The sequence below is a fragment of the Rhinoderma darwinii genome, chromosome 4, assembly GCF_050947455.1.
Source record: "Rhinoderma darwinii isolate aRhiDar2 chromosome 4, aRhiDar2.hap1, whole genome shotgun sequence".
In the NCBI taxonomy this organism is placed as follows: domain Eukaryota; kingdom Metazoa; phylum Chordata; class Amphibia; order Anura; family Rhinodermatidae; genus Rhinoderma; species Rhinoderma darwinii.
In genome coordinates, this window is record NC_134690.1 from 162,238,348 (window position 1) to 162,261,013 (window position 22,666).

The 22,666-nt window shown below is 41.4% G+C and overlaps 1 protein-coding gene across 3 annotated transcripts in view; it reads right to left on the reverse strand.

Moving 5' to 3' along the window:
- Positions 1-22,666, reverse strand: part of LOC142760908 (lipoma-preferred partner homolog) — a 184,222-nt gene that overhangs the window by 69,664 nt on the left and 91,892 nt on the right. For all 3 annotated transcript variants that reach the window (XM_075864087.1, XM_075864085.1, XM_075864086.1), the window contains one exon: positions 4,188-4,259. The gene's annotated coding sequence lies outside the window, so the exon portion shown is untranslated. The remainder of the gene's footprint in view (positions 1-4,187; positions 4,260-22,666) is intronic.

Sequence of the window (22,666 nt, forward strand, 5' to 3'; positions counted from 1 at the left end):
ACATTATTACACTTGCACATACACTATTCATTTATTATTTCTTACTACACCTCCCATGCACCACACACCACTCCCCTCAAGACTAGTGGGAGTGGCTATTATTTAAAGCATCTGCTCACTCTCCTTCATAAGCGTTTCTGACCTGGCTGTGTCCATTTGTAAGTATGGCCTTTTTCGGTGTCATTGCTGAAGAGGATAGACCTCCATTCCAGCCTCCATTACCGTCTTGCTAGGGAACTAGGATAGCCTATGAGAGCGGTGGCGCGTGGTCAATGGAACACCTGTAGGTGGACGTCTGGCTCGTAGCCCAATGTTGTGTAAACGCATTTTGATGGCTTGTGTCGACACTGGTTGCCACCCTAAAATTGGGATGTGATTTCCAATTTCACTTGCAGTACAGAATGGATCACTACGCGCCATTCTTCTAATCAGACAATCCATCTGTGGAGAGGTCCGCCTCTGTGCACCTCTTGCTGTTATTCCCGTTCGTTGTTGTTCTCCCAACCTTCGGGACACGCAACGTTGAACAGTGCTGACATCTCGGTCGAGGCGCGTAGCGATCTGCCAGAGTGATAAACCAAGGTCTCAGTTCAAGGATTCTGTCCCTCTCAGTTTGCGACAAGTGGCTATAACTGGCACGTCGACGAACAGGAGGCATCGCACAATCATCTCACACCACTTGATCTGATTTGTGAGGTTTCAAACTACTCTCAATCAGGCTTTTATGCCCCTTCCACGTGCCACAGATTGGAGATAGATGCTTGAAAATGTAATCATTTCCAGATCTTAGTGACACCTGCTACTTCCTCGATTTGCATAACCTTACGGCTTGCCCTTCTTGGTGTTGCAATTTTAATGTGAGAGATAGATAGAGAGATAGAGAGATAGATAGAGAGATAGATAGAAAGGACACTAATCAATCATCCAATGAAATGACAGAATATCGGTGATGGATAATGATTACCTAACAATCACAAAGTCATAGGAACATAATTCCCAAGTATAACAAACCACGGTGTATAACAAACTTTCATATAGTTGATGGACCGTTTTCTCTTACATATTATATCTAGTGTCATTGTGCTTAGTGTAGTCAAAGGAGAATTTACATACAACACCCTTGGGAGTTGATCCCATTTTACCTAACAAAAAAAAACTCCACGGGGAGCCTATCTGGACTTCATATTTTATAACTACGGCCAAAAAAAAGCTATTAACAAGTACCTATTATTACTACTACATTACATAGCCAAAAGTAACCCAAAGATATATCATCTCTAATATACAAGAGCTGACAACTACTGACTCCTAATACTGACTCTCCTGCTAAATACAATATTTAACTTCTACAGAACCAAGGCTGTTTGAGTATAAATGTAGCTCGCAGTGTCCAGTTTTATTTGGAAACTATTTTATTTATAACGACGAAATTCATCTGAAAGCTCATGGTAAAAGGGTGGAGTACGCCGGCTCAAATAAACATTCTAAATAAGCCCTCTTAAAAAGGTCTGCTAAGCATCTTGAAATTGTTTGACCACGTTTTCAGTTCCACTGCTGCTTGTGTACAAGTACCGGCATGATGAACTGTGAAGAAACACAAAGTCGCCTTTACAAGAGGAGACAGAATACTGGTGGGCAAAAGAACTCTGAAAACATCAATTTGTAGAGCTAAATATGGCAAAATCCACAGTCAGCCCAGGATCCCTGCCAAAGGGACACCGAAATCATCCAATTGTTTATTTTTTTTCCCACATTTTGCATTTGACAAACACATACTTGTGCAAAGTGCCAGATCTGAGGTTCTTTTGCTGCCAAATGAAGGCTAGGCCAGAAAAGATTGCCAAACTATTTTATAACCCAGATTACCATGTAGCCTTATTCTTCACAGCGCTTCTGTGCGAAGCTGGAAAATATATTGGGGGGGGGGGGGGTGGCAGAGAAAAACAGAAATTTTATTAGGGAATCTTCAGTGACATGAGCAACACACCCTTCCCAAAGTAGAGAAAAAAAAACGGAGTAAGAAAATGTGGTCAAACTGCAAGCTTCAGTCCGGAACACATTTCAGTTTCAAGTAACATTATGTAACATTATTACTATTCATGACTGCTGGATGAAGCAATAGCTTTAACCAGACTGAAGCAGTTCACATAGAAGAATTTCACAGCGGAGGTAAAAAGGACACACATGTAGTAATGTATGTCCCTAAAACTCAGTTCACAAAAAAATGTAGCAGGGCAAAACAGGTCACCTCATCTCACCGCTCTATATCAGGGCAACACTCCAGTGTGGTAAGAGATATTTTGACGATTTTATTCTTTGTAGATTTATAGTTTCATTGTTGGTTATAAAGTCTGAAACAGCCGATCACGATCTACCCATAGACCTCAGGGAAGAAACCAGTAGATGTTTCTGGCTTTGATACAAAGTGGGAAAAACGTACGCAGATATGTCCACCCCTACTTGAATTTGGTATTGGATTCCAAATTTCTCATGAAACAAATTCAATAAGATATCGTGACATGCAAGTAAAATCCTTGACAGGCTGCAATTCCCACCACAGCCACTTTGGGTTAACACACACAGAATAGATATCTCGTGACAGAGTATCATGAAATCAGGTTTTTCTTTTTCCAAATCCGGTTATCTCGTGCCACACAACTGAAGATATGTTTATGGTTCAGTGTGCCGGTCATCACGCTTTCCTAGTGAAATGCTCATTGGCAAATTATATAATGACTTATGAGTCTCGACAAGTGCCACTGGTTCGTTTGGCTCACATCTTTACGGCGAAGGTAAACTAGCACAGAGCAGAGCAAAGAGCAACATTGTTATGTATGAAGGCGGCATGGCTGTGGAGCAAGTGCAATAAGTAACTAACCACTATTATAGCCGGACACAGATTCATTTGAAAAATGTCACATTGCAAAGTTCCTTGTCCTCTGATAAATCACCTAACTCACAGGCTCAACATAAAGGAGATTCAAACTGAAAAGTTTGGACATTCCTGCTCTAGCGGCTGCTGAACTTTCAACATTTTGCAAATGTAGGAACAGAGAACAGAGCAAATATCAAAAACTACGTGGGGGAAAATATCAAGTTGGTGATGCCGGAAGTTATCAAACCTGCAGAATTGTAATTTCCTAAATAAGACTCAAAAACCTAAAAACATATTGTGCTAGTAAATTACAGAAAGACCGTGGCAATACATAAAAACATTCCATTTACCCCTAACCCACATCAATTTATGCAATGCCCAAACTAAGGCCCCATGCACAAGACCCGCGATTACGGGCACGGCCGCTCGCATTTTCGGGCCGTGCTCCCATACAAGGTATGGGAGCATGGCCTGTAAAATGCAAAACAACGGACATGTTCCATAATATTCGGAACAGCACGGACACCCATCCATAGCGATACGGAAAGGTGTCTGCGGCCAATAGAACTGAAAGGGCCCGTAATTGCGGGCAGTATTACAGACCGCAATTACGGAGAGTTTTTACGGTCGTGTGCATGGGGCCTAACTTGCATTTTAGAAAATATTCCAATTTTAGTCCACCATATTGATTTGAGTAGTGGCAGAAACGGACTGCAGGCAGTAGCTCTGGTGACTTTGTCCCATGATGCCTTACCCAGCCATCACAAAAAGGTAGTAGTGCCTAGACGCAGCATACACAATAGTTACAGTATGTAGATCATTCCAAATGGTCAGTAGTATGTAGGTATAAAGGTACAAAGAGGATTGAGAGGGTACCAGTCACAGACAGTGAGTACACTCCAGCGCATTGCAGGGGGTGGGGGCAAAATGACTGGTTGTCAATCGACTAAAATCATCCTGCCTGATATTTTATTCAGAAACCTAAAATGATCACAGGTGAGAATGTGAGAAAAACAGGAAACGGTGGTTTTCACTGGCGTTTCCAAACAGGACCAAATCAAGTTGTCCAAAAATTTTGGAAAATTCATCAATATCAATTCTACTCATGGGGGAAGAAAAGCAAAAGACATGTCTCAGCATGACCATGCAAGCAATGGGCAAGTAATCCACAGTCCCTAATGTTCCACAGCCATTGGTTGGGGCACCATTGGTCTGCAATGATCCGATACTTGCTAATATTAGATTTTGAGAGAAGATTACAGCTAAAGAACAGGTTTTATAACTAGAATAAAATAGTAATCCGTTTCCTTACCTCTGAGGAGGAACCCTCTTCCGGATCTCCCTAACAGACGTCTGCTTTCCGCTTGGTCAAATAACACAAAGTCTACAAGGGAAAAAGAAAATCCACAGGATTAACAGTTGAACCAATGTTACCATTAATATACAGAGCGATACAATGTATATTGATCATGAGCCATTTTCAATTCTGAATATATTTCTATTCCGTGCTGTACATTAGGATAAATAAAAAGGAAGATCATGTAGAAACTGTAATTGCAAATACAATGAAGCATTAAAGGGGTGTATAAATAGTGCACCAATAGGACAAAATGTACTTCAACTCAAAGCAACTACTCAAATGATCCAGTGTATTATGCTCATATCGGTGTCCGAAATAAGAAAATATTCTGTAACTGTTCTTTGTTTTACACATCGATTATAGGAAGACCAGGGGAAAAACTCAACAGAAGACTTCCAAAGGTCATATTCAGCTGGTTTTATGTCTATTTCAATATTTAACACACAAAATCGGGAAAAAGTCCTCTACAACTTAAACACCGCCCCGCCCCCCCGCAGCTATTTTTTTTTAATTTATTTTAATTTTTTTCCTCCACACCTTCTAAAAGCCATATCTTTTTTTTATTTGGTCGTAGATATAGCCTTATGTGTAAAAAATGAAATTAATTGTGTAACTAAAAATACATGCGAAGATACATGCAAGTGTTTGATCACTTTTTATTCAATTTTTTGTAGGAGATGGTGACCAAACAACGTGTTTTTACGACGTTCAACGCGCGTGTTTAGTTCAGACTTTTATGGACACAGAGATACCAATTACGTTTATCATTGTATTAACCACGCTTTAGGTAAAAAATGGGAAAGGGTTTTTTTTGTTTTGTTTTTTTTAAACTTTTAATATTTTTGTGTGTACAAAAAATAATAATTTAAAATACCCAAACTTTATTGAATTGATTTTTACTAGGAGACTTGAACCAGCTATCGTTTGATCTCTTGCACTATATACTGCAATACTAATGTATTGCAGCATATCGTGTTTCTGCCTGAGGCGGGGCTTTATAGGATTGCAAAGACTGTAGACCTTGAGGCCTTCATTAGGCCTTTGGGCTGCCATAACCATCGGCACCCCACTATCACATCACGGGGGGCTGATGGGCTTTCAGAGGGGGTTGCCCCCACGTTATATGCCGAGGTCGCTATGGACTGTGGCATCTAAGGGGTATCGCTCTAGAGCGCGATCCTGCTTTTTACAGTGAAGTGTCGGCTGTAACATACACCAGTGTTGTATAGAGTGGGCTTAGCCCGTGAGCCCACTCCACACTTCCTCCTACCCAGCTAGGACGTAAGTATACATCCTACATCGTGAAGGAGTTAAAAAAAAAAAAAAAAGTTTTGCACTTTTATCTGGCAGATAAATTTAGCTAGTTACCATGCTAACTACCATATAAGTTAAAGAGGACCTCCGCACTGCTGACATATTAGTTATAGGAAAAAACTTCCTGCATTTCCCTTAAAAGGAGCACTAAACATAAAAAATGCACAATAAAATAAAAATATATACTTCCGCACTTTCTCTCATTAAATCTCCTTAAATTCAATTAAAACTGAGAATAATAGAAAATAAATCTGTGTGTCCTAGGAGATCAGCCATGTCCCCCCCCCCCCCCCTCACGGTCCTGTGTTTTGATGTAAGACAACTGGCTGGAACAAGTCTCTTCCCTCCACCCTGTCTGCAGTAGGACGAAAATAATGTTAAGCCCCACCCCTTTACTAAACCTGACTTCTGATCCATTTTCAGCTAGGAAATGGGGGAGATCAGCAGGAGGCAAACAAACTTTGCAATTCTGGGGTTAGTTTCCGGAACATGCAGAAGATCCTACAGTGTGGGCAAATATATCTCCGGTTTACTTATATCGTTATCATTTATTTCTAGGTTTAGTGTTCCTTTAAAAAAAAAAATAACCAATTCTGTAGAATCTTTCCTTGGAACACTTTCTTGTGCCATTGCTCTAGTCGATAGGGTGTGGCTCTACACAGTCGGACACGGTCAGCAATTTGACAAGGGAATGTTAAGGCCAGGGCTACCTAGACGTTTTGTAGTGAGATTTTCCAAATGTAACTATTGAGTGACGGCAGCAGTTCACAGGAATGCACTGACTTGGATGCAACTCATTGTAATCCTCTGGACTCCAGCTATAGCGCCATAGTTCAAATTGGAAAATCTCACTACAAAAAAAGTCTAGGTGTATCCATGGCGTAATGCTCCGTTGTCAATTTCTTTATTAAGATGCGAGAAATTTTATTTTATGGGGAATGCAAATATTTACTAAAAAAACAGGCATGTAAGGAGCGCTGACCGGTCCTTTTTTAATGTGATCAATTAAGGATAACTTTCTACATCTGACAAGTGTTTAGATTTATACGTTAAGTGAGATGATTAGTTCTAAATGCTCCTGAATATTTACACATTGTCACCAGTTAGATGGAATAAATGTTTATTAGGGCCTGTTCACATCAACGCTGGCTTCCGTTCATCTATTCCATTCAACCTTTCCGTCAGAGGAACAGATGAACGGAAAGCCTAACCGAAACTATCGCATTACCATTGATTTCAATTATATTTTTTCTCTTTCAGTTAGCCTCCATTCTGTTTCACAAAAACAATAGCGCAGTCGACTGGTTTAATAAGTGTGGCTCAAACATCCCAGTACATACGTCAAACGTATCTATAGGCACCCATTCACCTGACGGAGACTAAGGGAGTCTCCTTTTGTCCTGTCAGCAAACTGCTGCGATTTTAATATACTGCTTTTTTTTTTCTACCATGGGAGGCTGTTGATAGAGTGAAATCCGTCAGAAGCACACATTGAGAAATCCTCCCCACATATCTTTGACAGAAACTACAAACGCAGTGCAAATAGGCCTAGAGACCTGACGGGAGACGGTAAGGTCAGTCACACAGTTAGAGAGTCACAAGCGTCGCCCTGCTCCAACATGCAGAATTCGAGAGAAATAATAGAGATGAACAATAGAACCAGAGATGGCTATAGATGTGTGTGTGTATATATATACACACATTTACACACACACACACACACCATCTAGAATGTTGGATAAACTGGCAATTAATTTAGCAAAGAACTGCCAGAAAATCTGCACTTTTACAAGACCAATAACCTATTAACCCCTTCCCTCCACAGCCATTTTTCTGATTTTCACTTTTATTTTTTTCCTCCCCACTTTCCAAAAGCCATAACTTTTTTTATTTTTCCATCAATCTTGCCGTATGGGGGCTTGTCTTTTGCGGGACGAATTGTAGGTTTTCACAGCACCATTTTTGTACCATATAATGTAGTGGGAAATGAGAAAAAAAAACTGCAGTAAAAACGGCATGTTAACTTTATTCTGAGGCTCAATACGATTACAGCGATACCAAATTTATATAGTTTTCTTTATGTTTTACTACTTTTACAAGGAAAAAACTGATTGTTAAAAATAAACTTTGCATTTTGTCTCCATATTCTGAGAGCCATAACGTTTTTATTTTTCTGTCGATTTAGCGGTGTGAGGGCTTATTTTTTGCGGGGCGAGCTGTAGTTTATATTGGTACCATTTTGGGGTACGTGAGACTTTTTGATCACTTTTTATTTCATTTTTTTGTGGGAGATGAAGGTACTAAAAAACAGCAATTCTGAGGTTTTACATTTTTTACGGCGTTCGCCGTGCGGACTAAATAACGATATATTGTAATAGTTCTGACTTTTACGGACGCGTTGATACCAGTTATGTTAGCTTTTTAATTTTTTTACATTGTGCCTGAGGGAAAAAGGGGAAAAGTTTTTTTTTTTAACTTAATTATTTTTTTCAAAATTTATTATAAAAACTGCATTTTACTGTTCTATACTTTTCTTACTTGTCCCCCTAGGGGACTTCAACCAGCGATCATTAGATCGCTTGCATGATATACTGCAATACTAATGTATTGCACGGCAGGGCTTCATACGAGCACAAAGATGGCGGACCTTGGGGACTTCATCAGGCCACCAGGCTGTCATGCCAACTAACGGTACCCCCAGATCTCGCCGTGGTGGGGGCCATTGGGACGTTACAGGGAGTCACCCCCCTGTTTTTAGTCATTCAAATGCAGCGATCGCTATTGACTGGGGATTCCGCTCGTAGACGTCACTGTCCATATCTGGACAAGAGATCCCAGAATCTCGGGCCAGAGTGTCGACAACAGTCAGACGGCCGGGAAACGGATAAAAGTTTGGAGACACACTTATGCAAAACGGCCATGAAAAACAGTCAGTTGATCCGTTTTTATTCAGTCGTGCAAATATAGCCTAAGTATTTTTCTGGAGGCAATGACTGTCTGCTAACAATTATATAAATGAGCATCCTAAAAACAGAAGCCAAATCTTCATATGAACAGAGGAAGCCACACAATATGAGGAGCATTTACTAGTGATTTCACAATGTTGTACTGGGAATATCTTTATGGGTTTGAGCTGCAGTCTTCCCATATATTAAGCAATACTAAGATGAATAGGGAATTCGAATAAAAATAAATATACAGATACCTACTTTGGAAATTTACAGGATTGTGAAACATTTGAAAGTAATACCCCCTCCCCATGGAGGACAAAATAGAGTCCGATCATCAATCTTACAAACCATATAAAATATGTACACAAAATGTTATAAGAGTACAAACAAATTCTCAGCAATTACGTATCATCCACTAAAAACGTATGAGCCATTATAATGAAGAAAATAAGTGAATTGCACATGAAGTACAATCTACCCAAATTTTAAAAAAAGCACCGTCCTTATAAAAGACAATATTCTGAAAACAAGTGCTGCTCAGATAGGATTTTGATCTTCAATAAAAAAAAAATTCAATTATAGCTGCAGATCTATGTTTCAGTACAAGAGCAATTGAACTCCATGTACTTGTTACATTTCTAAATATAAGCTGGTTGGCATGACAACAAAGATTGATGGATCTCTATAAAGTACTGTATATTTAATTGTCAGCATTTCGTAAGGAGTCGCAGAAACGCTGTGCGAAGGGTCCAGTCGTCATGGATACTGTAGGCTACTTAAAAAAAAAAAAAAATTTGCAAAAAAGTACAAAACAAAAAAGGCACACACAAATAATGGTGCCGTTTGTGAAAGAAAATTACTAGCTTAAAAATAACCATTTGCATCACAAACTGGAGTCTCGGCAAACCAAAAAATCTGAAAAATGTAAAAGGCTTTTTAAAGCCATATAAAAAACAGAAATATACATGTATTACACATACATCGTATTATACACACATTTGTACTATATAATAGAGTACGGTCACTTTCACACGCCAGTATTTTGGTCAGTGTTTTGCTTCAGTATTTGTAAGCCAAAAACCAGGAGTGGGTCCAAAACATGAGAGTTACAAATCTTTCCATTATACACCTTCTCCACTCCTGGTCATACGGATGCCAAAATACGGACCAAAATCCTGCTGTGTGAAAGTGGCCTTAAAAAAAAAAAAAAAAAACACGTCTATCATTCAGCAGCTATATATGGCTGCCAATTAATGCACATCCATGCCCTATTTCAAAATTAAGTTATCTAAAATTCTAAAATACACACATAAATAAACTAACTAGCTTTTATGGGCAGGGCACCTAACAAGTGTAGGAAAAACGTTAAATATGTCTGTATCGCACTGAAAGCGCTACGGCAGTCAGTCAATGGCACACAAATAAATAATATCCATGCTATTTTTTCTTCCTCCTGGTAAATTTCATTTCTGTTTAAGGAGCTTTTATTTAAGTGCACACTAACTTTCCAAACAACTTATGCTAATCTAATAGTATACCTGATATAGATGAACCTTGTAATTTACTTAGTTAAAATTTAGTTTAATCCAAGCAAATCTGTGTAAACTTACTGCCACTAAGTGTATCCCTTCCTGTAAACTTCGGTCCGTCCCCTGTCGTCGTCCCCCCCCCCCCCGTTGTCAAGCAAAGCCCACCCCAAGTTAAAGGGCAGAAGAGGCGGACAACAGGAGGAAGTGGGGGTGTAACTCTTCACTGTCTGCCCATAGAAGTCTGGAGAGGGGCAAAGGGAACAGAGAGACACAAATAAACAGCTGCCCCTAGACCAGGGTTTCCAACCATCCGTAAATTTACGGACAGTCCGCAAAAGCAGGTGTTTTGTTTTTTTTTAGGTCGTCCCTAGTGTCAGACAAAAAAAAAAAAAAAAAGGAGTACACTCTGGGATTTAGTTCAAATCTCCTGGAGCATTGCACTGCGCATGCACCTAAAAGGACATGCAAAGGGAAGAGTAGGCGGTCGCAGGCATATTATCAATCCAAAAATATGCTGGCCCCGGCCAAGCAAGTAAGTCTGAGTGAGGCTGGCGCCGGGAGTGAACCACTCCAGTCACCGGACCTGAGTCGCCTGATCTTACGTCAGTGACGTGAGGTCAGGTGACTGAACTGGTTCATTCCCGGGCCGGCACAGACCTCACTCAGCCCGTCGCTGTGAGACCTGGTGCTAAATGTGAGTCACATCAGGCAGAGCGGTGAGCTACCGCTCTCGGGTCTATGTGCTACTAAATACAAGGGGGGGGGGCTGCGTGGCGCTATCAACTGGGGCATACTGTGTGGAAGGACTTTTATTGTGTCGAGCACTGAGGGATCATCATTACCATCTGGGGCACTGTGGATTACGAGTTTGTTTAGAGGATGGGGTATAGGTGTGGAGGGTGCAGGAAAAGCGAGAAACCAACATGCCTGTGTGTCAAATTATGCAGAGACGAGTCATAAGTAGTCACAGTGGTCTGGGCCGGATGGAGAAAAAAAATAAAAAAATAGATAAATGACTAATTAGAGAAAACATCACCTAAGTTAGCAAGGTGAAGCTACAAGCGGAGCTGTGATTGGCGAGTCACTCCTAAACACACTGCACAGGCAATGATTTTGTAATGCATCCGCAAAAATTTTGGTCTGTCTGACTTTTAGCTGTTGTCCAGAAACTACTGAAGTGGAGGTTGGCAACCCTGCCATAGACGTCTATGGAGAAGGGAAGGGGTAGCAGTAGCAGAGAGAAGACACAGGCTGCTGGTAAGTGTTATATTTCACCCCAGGGCTAAATATTTAGCTACACTGCTGTATAATCTCCTCTATGCTGCTGCAGCTTCTATATACGTGTGAGAAATAGACAGGAGAGCAGGATTCTCCTCTTCTGCGTGTGCAGTGTAAAGTAGACATGACAGTCGTTAGGTCTGTCCACTAGCATGTGACAGCTTATTCTGAATTACAAGTGACGCACAGTAGATGGGGAGCCTTATTACAAAAAAAGATAAAAAAAAAAAAAAAAAAAGAAGATGAATTTCCCAGGGGGGGGCTTTCATTTGGACTCCCCATTCAGTGCTACAGCATAAGGGCAATATGTTTGGGAAAAGGCGATTTGTCTCTCGGTAGGAGGCGGAGGAAACATTCTCCTACGACCCCCATTTATCTACCAGATCATTAAAAGATTTCGGTTCTGCAGACTGACAAGTGTCCGTATTCTTTATGTGATGGTAGTTATGGTTTCCTTTCCAGAGATACAATCTCTTGAGCTTTTGGCTCTAAATATTAACAATGACAACTTTTTGTTGAGTACTTTTTTTTCTGAAATGATCTATAGGCCTAAGCCCTACGTGGCACAGGTATTCAGGAAAAAAGGAGAGCCTACTATTGAAGTTGCTTACTTGTAACACCAGGCATCATACTACTTGGTTGTGTCAGAGTTGTGTCTGAGTCAAGGAGTAAGGCCCCATGCACACGACCGTATTTTTGTCCACCTGTAAATACGGGTCCTTGGTCACACGTATTCGACCCGTATTGCACCAGTATTTACGGACCCGTGCCCGTAAATACGGGTCCGGTGTCACCCGTATTTACTGGAACGTTTTCGCTGCAAAATTACACTGCAGTAATCGGTAACCCTTCTCTCTATCAGTGCAGGATAGAGAGAAGGGACAGTCCTTTCCGTAATAAAAGTAAAAGAAATTCATACTTACCCGACCGTTGTTTTGGTGACGCGTCCCTCTTTCAATATCCAGCCCGACCTCCCTGGATGACGCGCAGTCCATGTGACCGCTGCAGCCAGTGATTGGCTGCAGCGGTCACATGGGCTGTAACATCATCCCAGGAGGCCGGACTGGAGGAAGAAGCAGGGAGTTCTGGGTAAGGATGAACGTCTTTTTTTTTTTTTACAGCTTTATCTATATTGTGATCGGTAGCCACTGTCCCTGGTGCTGAAAGAGTTACTGCCGATCGTTTAACTCTTTCAGCACCCTGGACAGTGACTATACACTGACGTCGCCTAGCAACGCTCCCGTAATTACACACGTAGTCACCTGTAATTACGGGAGCCCCATAGACTTCTATGGGCCTGCCCGTGCCGTAATTACAGCCTGAAATAGGACATGTTCTATATTTTTCAACGGCACGGGCACCTTCCCGTAAGCATACGGGGAGGTACCCGTGGCCAATAGAAGTCTATGGGCCCGTAATTACGGGCGTTTTTACGTTCGTGTGCATGGGGCCCAACCTTGTACACTTAGTAAAGTTGCAGGATTATCCACCGCCACCCCCCCCCCCCATGTAGTATGTAAGGCATGAGTGGGGGGCGGGAAGAGGAAAAAAAAAACAAAAAAAAAAACTCACCCAGTGGATCGAATTCCGGCTCGTAAACAAGACTGGAGTGGGCAGACAGATGCAGGTGAGTGACATCACCAGCTTTGCCTACCCGCTCTATTCACTTACACTGTACCGACATCTAGTAACAGCCATTAGCACAGGATAGGGAGCGTCTCAAACTACCACTTCCCTATTTTTGCTCATATGGGGAAAGTGGTAGTCTGAAGTCATGGTAACATAGCTCACCAGGATCAACACTGCGATCACAGTAGCGGCTAAATAGGCTTTACCACAATCCTGATAAAACAGGGCTGAATAAAGCTATTATACCGTATTGCTATCTTAAATTGATAGTCACTTTTTAAAGAAAAACTTTATTGCTTATGAAAGTAGCTCCTGTATTTCAATACTAGAGACCGTTAGCACGAGTATGATAATACACACAGTGTTAGATTTCAAAACCATCTGTCAGCAGCATTTGTACTACTGTATAGAGCAGCAGCAAGATGACAGCTTCTACACATCTGAAAAGTGTACCAATGGATATTGCATAATATAGATTTAGAGTGTCACATAGCTCCAAATCACCTGCTTAGACAGAGCACAACAATAGAGGGTGTAGAGCTTACAGTCGCACCCAGAAGGTGGTGGAACCTTATTAAAGATTTTGCATTGGGATCCAGAAGCTTCAAGTTACACCTCAGTGCCTTGCTTTAAAACAGAAAATGATTTACTATTCTGTTCAATAGGACCGGATGCAGCGCCAATTTTTTTCCCTGTTAAGCCACGTCTTTAACCCCGCCCATATACACCCAGTTCAGCCCACATAGTATCATGCCCCCATAGAACCCCCCCTCCCCCCCCGAGAGCACAATGCCCCCTTGGAGGGTGCCCCGTGATGTCAGACTCGTGCTGGTCTGTGCCAAGCCGCTTTACACCGTGAATGTTGAAGCAGGGAGCGGATAGCTCCCCGCTTCAGCATTGAATTCAACTGTATCTGCATCCTGAGGATGCAGATACAGTTGAAACCAAGACATACCACTGTTGCCCGGACCAGCGGGACACCGCACGGAATCCAGGAATGTTTTGCTGAATCCGGGATGGTTGGGGGGGGGGGGGGTATGTACTTACAATTACAGGCTCCACAAATCCCAGTAGACGTTAAGTAAAAAAAAAATTCCAAACCTTTACTAAAACCTTCATAGTCATTCGTCAAATCCATGTTCACACAGGTTGGATTTGCTGTGGAAAAATACGCAGCAAATATGCTACTTATGAACACAGCCTAAGAGTTTTCCTAATACAACAGGTGTATACTGTACAGTGCACAACTTCAAATTGAGGGCTATCTATCCACATTAATAATCTGTCATTGTAGTGCACAGAGGATCAGATCTCTCAATAGACCCCTCTAGAAGTCAGATTACAGAATAGTTACAAAGAGCATCTCACGTGGGGGACTCCCCTTTAATATATCCATATGCCCTAATAAGGTATATGGATAGGGGTTTTATAAATTAAAACACCCATTTAAGCACAATTCCCGTAAGCCCACCCATCCTGATGGGATAAAGCATGGTCTTGGAGTTGCTTAACTGTGCCTACAGATGACATGGAGAAAGCATGATGCTCACGAACGCTTTTCAGTTTTTGCAGCAACTTTGAGTGTAAGGACCTTGTAGAAAAACACTCAACCTTTGAGTTTGTATGACATGGGGAGTGGATGTCTGCACTCAAGGCTCATTTTAAATGGATTTGGGCCTAAGTTACATGATTGCAGTAGCGGAATGGCGCTACTAAGAATTGCTAGCAATCAATAGCCAAATTCGGAATACATGTATGCCTATAAGATTCTCCACACAATCCCCAAAAGTAGCTCCGGGTCTTAAAATGTTCGCTTTCTAGATAAAAGTAGTAACTTTTTCTGTCGGATCATTTTCCTTATATGACTTTTTTTTTTATATAGTTGCTTTTGATCTATTATGTAAAAAATATCCACTGACATTTCTTTACTGTGTATGGGCAGCTTTAACTTCAGCTGCATAACCAACTCCCATAATGTACTTCTCTCTAATAACAGGATTGCATCAGAATCTTAAATTAAAATGGGTTTTTCCCGATCTTGGAAATTTATGCCATATGGCACCAGATATGCCATTAATATTCCATAGCTGCAGGTCCCAGCTCTGGGACCTGCACCTATCTCTAGGACGGGACCCTTTGATACTCTGCCTACCTTGTCAAGCTCCCGCTGCTCCCCAGCCACTGTGACGAGATGGTCTGGAGTTACAGAAACAGCCGAGCTCGCTGAGCTATGCCGTTTTCCGTAACTCCTATAGAAGTGAATGGGAGTTACGGAAACCGTGTAGCACGGCGAGCTACTTTGGTTTTCGAAGCGGACGATTTACAGAAACTGCGTAGCCCGCCATGCTACTCTGTTTCCATAACTCCCAGTTACTTTTATGGGCGTTATGAAAACAGCATAGTGCAGCAAGCTTGGCTGTTTCTGTAACTCTCGACCACCTCGTCAGACAGTGGCCGGGGAGCAGCAGGTGCCAGACAAGGGTCAGGGGGCCCCATTCTAGAGATAGATGCGGGTTCCAGCTCTGGGACCTGCACCTATCAGAGATTTATGGCATATCCTGTGGATTTACCATAAATGGCCAAGATGGGGAAAACCCCTGTAATATTCCACATACAATTAAAAGCAGTACAAGATAAATAAAAGCAAAGTACATGCAAAAATACTCATCTAATGTGCAAAAGGTGGGATTTTACTGTGTAAATATAGCAAAATTCGTTGACATCATTGGGAACGGAAAGGTGCCGGATTAACAGATCTGATTGGACGATCAAAGAAAAGATGTGTATATATATATAAATAAATAAAACTCATGTGTAAGGGTAGAGAGACATCAGGAAAAATAAAACTTGAGAACTACAACTTGCTGTATTATCAGATGCAAGATTAAAGGAATTTCACTATACTGGCTTTATAAGACAATATGAAACGATTTTTGAACCAATGACAACAGCAGTTAATGGTGTCTCAAGAAACACTTTGATATGTCACGTTATATAATTATTATATAATTGCAAATGTTTTCCCCATGTATTCTGAACACAAGCCAATGCTTGGCTCTGCGGTTTCTCAAAATAACAGCTGTATGATCTAGTCCTGTACTGCTCGCCCGGTTTCACTTGCCTGCAAAGAACTGTCCACAAGTCCGGACTTTTACGTCTCTGAGAAATTTATGGTAATAGTTTCCAATCACTTCCAATCGTCCATCAGAACAACAAACATGTATTTTACAATAAAAATGTATACACAATGCATATGCATATCAATTTTGGGGATGAGAATAGTAATATTATATTTTGGTACAGTAAAATGCTGTGAATATGTTTTAGAGGTCCAAGTCACGTAAAAAAAAAAATTTCCCCAATTTCGATTTACTAAGAAGGTCCAATCTAATAGCACATGTACAGCTGATGTGTCGAGCCGTCTATCTCCAGACAGTGTGGAAATGTCTCTAAAGATTAAATACAATAACAAGCCCTGGCCTCTGTGGAACAGTAGAGGATCAGTGGAGCAGCAGATGAAATAGTCGGCTCCAGCGCTGGTGAATGTGTACAGCGGGCTCGTATTGACAGAATGAATGGGAAATTCAATTGTCATCTGCTGTGCACAGCACTAATCAGTTGGATGGTTTCTGGCAATGATCCATGGGCAAGAGATATGGCGAAGTCAAAAGCACCTTTTTAGGGAATGAATTTCAGGCCAGGGAATGGCAACTGTAAGCAGCAAGCACCCAGAACTCACATGCTTACATCATTACTAAAAAATGTTTACTTTTGATTATTTTTTTTCTCCTTCCTTGAACAATTCGCTTCTCAAAATTTTGGGAAATCTGAATGAGTGTGAAAGGTAAAACAACTTATTACAAAAGTGATGATATTAACCAATTGGCAAAATGTACAAGGCAAATCAGATTCAATTCACAAGATCCTCTAATAAACAATTTCAGTTAATTAGAAAAATGACCAATAAAAGAAAAAAAATAATATATTAGCACTATAGGGCCCCAAAAGTGATTTAATAGGTTAATGCTAAATATGCAAAGGCAGAAATCCAAGCAGATGGGGACGACAAAAAAAAAACAAAAACACACAAGGGTGGAACTGTATGAAACCTACAGATCGGTCTCTTTGGTATATAGACCCTGGATTTTACCCCGTACTGGGGCCACTGCAAAATTGTATAACATTAAAAATGTAAAAACCTGAATGTGGGTGGGACAGTTAGAGAATGATTGACAGTTCTGGTCTGAGATCCTGCTACATACTGAGGAGATTTATCAGAACTGGTGCAAAAGAATGATGCACTTGCCAATAGTTCAGTGTTTCGCAGAATGAGCAGGGTTTATGCAAACTTTTCTTTATTTAAAAAAAATCTAAAAAAACAAAAACATTTCTGGTAGTTTTTGGGATGAAAAATGTCCAGGGTGAAATGGGACACAAATGTTCCAAAATTTAGGATTCAAATGTTAAGTAGAAATCAGCCAGGTTTAATTCTCATAATAGCATTATATTGAACTTTACGTACTAGCGATTATGTATTGTATTGGCATGCGACTGTTGCAGCAAATCACAAGCCATAGTGGCCACGTGCCGTACATACTGGCATCATGTGCTGTTACAGAACATCATTTTGGAAAAGAAAACAAGTCAAGGTTCCGCTGCACGGCTACATATAAAACACAGTTAACACCTTACAGAGACTGCGTGTGCTGTACAATGTAAAAGTATCCTTTGTTGCAAGTCAGGTTTGTTAGTTGTACATTGGTCATATAGCCATAGTAAATTTCACTGTAAAATAGATTTGTAACTCTGAAATGAATGGCAGCGGTTTTCTTCAATGCTACATTAACCACATATTCTATGGCAATAGGGTGCGATGCAACGTACCCTTCTAAATTGGTATAAGGTAAGCACATGCTTTTAGGGGACTGTATACTTTTCAAAAGGTGTGTAAAATGGGTAAAGGGGGCAAAGTGTATTTGTAAAGCATGTATTCATCACTGCACGCCATTTCATAACGGTTGGTAAGATATACTTCATATAGAGCATCATAGACGACTGCAGACCCTAGATGCAGTAACTATTACAACCGTCACAATTTACACAATAAATATGTTGCTTCTTAGTATTTTGTAGACTTTCACCTCCAGAAGGTAAAAGTTAGAAGTTATAGGCCCCATGCATACGACCGTGCATTTGCGTCCGCATACTATCCACAATTGTGGATAGTATAGGGCACATTATATCCTACAGGCCAATGCACACGACCGTGGTTTCCACGGTCCGAACTGCAAAAAAAAAAAAAAAATAGGGCAAGTCATTTTATGGACCATAATTGCAGTCAGGGCTCCTTAAAAAGTCAATTCACATCTGGTGTGTGCGTGACAGCCCGCGGGTGACTTTTTATAGCCAATGTGCAGAGGAGCGAAGACTAAACACTAGTAAATAATGGGGAAAAAAAAGAAAAGGTGACACCTTAGAGTTTGTGTGGTTTGATACAAGAAATGGAAGAGTGCCCAGCAATATTAGTAATTAAGTTGTACCTCACATTTTAACAGGGATATTACAACAAGACATCCATAAATGTCTGGGCCATGGTGGGCAATCACTAAGAGGAAGAGAGGAGAGCTGGCTGCCAGGCATTAACCTTTATACTTTATGAGAAGCTGAACAAGCCCACTTGGCTGTTTCAAGAAAATCCATAGTTTATAACAGAGAGCCACGGCCTACATTCCCCGGCATCTTTCACCACATTCACTGAAAACCCTAAACCGGCACAATTAACCAAACTACCGCACATTAAACAATACATCCCAACTAATATGGTTGAGCTGGTTATGCACCAGAGATTTTAGACGTCCAAAAAGGCGAATTTAGTCCATTTTCTGCCAACTGTTGGAGAAGTTTTTTGTTATTTGAACAGATGCCGACCAAAGACTGGTCTGTTGTGTTGGATTTTTTTCAGTCACCGTTCGGTGCAGTCCGTGGAAAGTCATATGTATCAAACGTCAGATTTTCATCCCATCCGGCCACAGGTCAAGGCCAGGCCACAGATAAAGGGCAGAGATTGCAGGGCACGGCTGTTTCCATAACTACCATAGAAGTTACTGGATGGAGCCGCAGACATGCATGCCTATCTCTCCATTCAATATTCACCTGGATGTGGCGGTTGCTTCACCAACTGGGACTTGGGTTAGGTGACCCCCCTGTACCAGTTATAGGTGTGGATCACAGAGCATCGATCAGATATTTATGGCATGTCCCGTGGATATGCCAAAAATGTTCAAGTTGGGAATAAGCCTTTAACTTCTAGCGTTATTGTCCAAAACAATTTTCACAGACTGAACATGAACGAAAAACGGCCATCTGAGGTCCCTATTGTATGGCCAGCTTTGATATAGGACTCTTGTAGAGCGTTAGGATAATCGTAGCACAATCAGTGGGGCTTTCTATAGTATACCAAACACACATCATATGATAGAATTGTAACATTGGTGAGTGTCAAGTACAACTAACCTAATAATTAGGTCACTTTATTCATCCTGTGGTTTGGGACCATGAAGAATAAAACCTTCTGTACGGTTGAAATGAAATCTAGTAACATAGGAAGCATCAGTTGCATGACATGTGGCACTTTCTAGAAACACCGAGCTCAGCGCAGGCTCATCTGGAGAGACCTTCAACTCATGCATAACTTATAGGTCAACAGTACACCAGCTTATTAAACTTAAATGGGGAACAAGAGAATTGGTTCCGACCGGACACGTCTACAAAGCGGGAAATGAGGATACGAGCACTAGAGGTCATCGAACACAAGTCAGCAGGTGTAGACCATACTGTGTACAAGGCAGCACCTCCATGTCCATCAATCATCTATGAAAACCTTGGTGTAAAAACAGCTTTAAAGGGTCAGTCCAGTTAAACTCTCCTGCCAAACTATCATTAGGCATGGAAAGATGTCCCTGCACGCTGGGCGGTACAGCTGCCGTGGCAACCATACAATGCCCTTCGAGTATCACGCACAGGTCCAACTCTAATTAATTGGACCCATGCACGACACACCGCGGGGTTACCATGGCAACTGTACCGCCCAGCGTGCAGAAGCATCTCTCCACATCCTAACTTAGTTTGGGTAGGAGAGTACATATAACTTGACTGACACTTTAAGAAACATAGGCACATACAAAACAAGTTGTAATTATCTGCTCAATCTATAATGCTGGGCACAAATTATTTCAAACCAAAAGGTTTAATTGAAGAAAAAAAAAAAAACCTCAGGCAGCGCAGATATTTTGCCCCCACCATCTACTCTAAAAACCATAATAATGATGCCCCCAAACTAATTAAATATACTAGGCCAGCATCTGGCTGCCATATTGCCAGTAGAAATCACACTGGTCTCCCCAGCAGTAAGGAATTGGACAACATAAGTACTCAGCACCTTGTTGCAGGAGGCAGATGGAGATGTATGGCAATCTACAGGGACCTGGAGAACTCTTTTTGTGTCTCCGTGGTCACAGACTACAATCAAACCCTATGTGTAGTCAGATCCTGCAGTTATGGGTTACTTTCTTCCATTTGCCTAACCCCTTACAGCCATCTAAATTTCTTATGGCGCTGAAAGAAAGCAGTTTGTGACCTTTGTCTGCATCATCACTCTGCAGTACATTTATGACAAAGCTATAAACCACAACCTTCCTTGTGCAGCAACGTCGGAGATCGGAGAGAATTCCAAATCTTTTGTTTAACCCCTTAGACCGCTGCATCTAATTTATGTACTGAAATGGAGGGCTACATAGGTCATCCGATTTTTTAACTGCACAATATAATACGGCAGCCGTGGGCCTAAGAAAGGCCCCTGGGTCTGTCATAAGTAGATACCAATTAGGCCGTGACGGTTATATTTCCACTAACAAACAATAATATGTACATTGGAATATATAGGCATTCGCTACATAGGTGCGGGTCCCAAAAGGTGGAATATGCATCTATCCGATATTTATAGCATACCCGGTAAATATGCCATAAATGTCTAAGTTGGTAATATCCCTTTATGCCCCACCACTCAATGTTTGCCAGCTGAAAATGGAGAACACCTTTGACAAATACTGTGGACCAGTTTATGTCAGGATTACTTTTATCATAATTTCTAGGTTTGGGGTTCCTTTTACTGTGTTGTCTCCTAGTCTTCCGTCTCGAGAACATCCTCCAGCGCTGAATACGGGAGCCACGGAGACAAGCAGGATGATACTACTCTCCTACTGCAGAGATAGGAGCCGCCAGCTGCACGGACTAGACACAGTCCCTGCTGCTGTTAGAAGAATAAAAATAGCCAATACAAAATTATTTATAAAAACTATTATAGTTCACACTCCTGCACTATAAACAGTTTTATAAATAATGTCTGAATAATTGGAGGTACGCTTTAACTTTTCAAATATAAAATCTGTTTAGTGTGGTCTCAAAACCATCCTGTATATAAACATTTCTCATAGAATCATATTACATTGTCTTTAGAATACCAGCATATTCCTGTGATTGAGTTTGTGGTTTTTGTAATTTACATTATTTTTATATTCAATGAAATTAAGATTTATCACTACGGTTGGAAGTCTGTTTTCACAAAATTGTGGCAAAACGGAGCTATTTTTGCTGCAATCTTGCCAAAATGGCAAATTGACCGCAACCTATGAACACAGCCTTAAAGAGGCTCTGTCACCACATTATAAGTGCCCTATCTCCTATATAAGGAGATCGGCGCTGTAATGTAGGTGACAGTGATGCTTTTTATTTAAAAAAACGATCTTTTTTCACAACGTTAGGAGCGATTTTGGTTTATGCTAATGAGTGTCTTAATGCCCAAGTGGGCGTATTTTTACTTTCGACCAAGTGGGTGTTGTACAGAGGAGTGCATGACGCTGACCAATCAGCATCATGCACTCCTCTCCATTCATTTAGACAGCAGAATCGCGTTCTTACTAGAACATGATCTGCAGCCACATACACAGCGATTCTGCTTGATTAACATTACTACAGTGTCCTGATAATGAATAGTAACTTTTATTATTAATCTTTATTTCACTTTGATGACTTATTTCACTAGTCCCACTAGGGGACTTTACTGTGCGATCTTCAGAACGCTGCTATAATGCTCTGGTATACTTCGTATACCAGAGCATTATTGCCTGTCAGTGTAAATCTGACAGGCAATCTGTTAGGCCGTGCCTCCGGCGCGTCCTAACAGGCATATGTCCAGGGCAGACCTGGGGGCTTTCATCAAGCCCCCGGCTGCCATGACACCCCATCGAAGACCCGCGATTGCATTCGCGGGCCGCCGATGGGTGACAGAGGGAGCTCACTCCCTCTGTAAACAAAGTTAAATGCCGCGGTCGCTATTGACGGCGGCATTTAACGGGTTAAACGGCCGCGATCGAAGTAAACTTCAATCGCGGGCGTTGGAGCAGGAGCTCAGCTGTCATTAGACAGCTGAGCCCCGGCTCCAGCGTGCACGGGAGACCCGTGAAGGACTTAGACTAGGCTCACGTGAAAAGGCGTCAGCCTAGCCTAAGGCCCCTTAGTGACGAACGTGAAAAGGCGTATTGTTCGTCACTAAGGGGTTAATGATCACTGTGAAAAGCCACCGTTGAGCGATTTGAGTACATGGTAGTTTAAAGCCTCATGCACATGGTAATGCAGGGGCCTGAACGGCAGTGCACTACAGGCTCCACTGTAT